The sequence below is a fragment of the Wasmannia auropunctata genome, unplaced genomic scaffold (genome assembly GCF_000956235.1).
Source record: "Wasmannia auropunctata unplaced genomic scaffold, wasmannia.A_1.0 LD336074.1, whole genome shotgun sequence".
NCBI lineage: Eukaryota > Metazoa > Arthropoda > Insecta > Hymenoptera > Formicidae > Wasmannia > Wasmannia auropunctata.
The window spans coordinates 4,659,184-4,659,682 of NW_012026816.1; positions in this window are offsets into that span (position 1 = coordinate 4,659,184).

Sequence of the window (499 nt, forward strand, 5' to 3'; positions counted from 1 at the left end):
TTGGTAGAGTATAATAGTATGCAGGGTCAAGTCCATAACTTTCGACGCAACTATCGCGAAAATTTTCAAAGATATCTGCCAACAACAAGACGTCTGTTTTTAAATACAAATCGCTGTACTCGCCGAGCGTTTGGATAGAGAATCGCCGCCACACCGTGCATGCGTGCGCGTAATCGCTCTCGGATACGGTGTCACCTGTCAATGAACTGTAGAACGATTCGCGCGGTGGTAAACATTTATTATTCAATTTTTCGACACAGTCAATGTATTCGTATGGAAATACACCTTTTCTTGTGAGAAGATTGAAATTTTCTGCGGACAAATTACAGTATTCGCGTTGCAATATTTTTAGTTTCTCTTTGCTAAGATTTGACGCCAATTTGTCGAGACTGGAACTAAGAAATTTATATGAATCGATAAATCGCAATTTTATACAAGTATTTCGATTCTTTTTATCCTTGGTGCTTTGAACATTTTTTGTAAACGATATATATTTTTA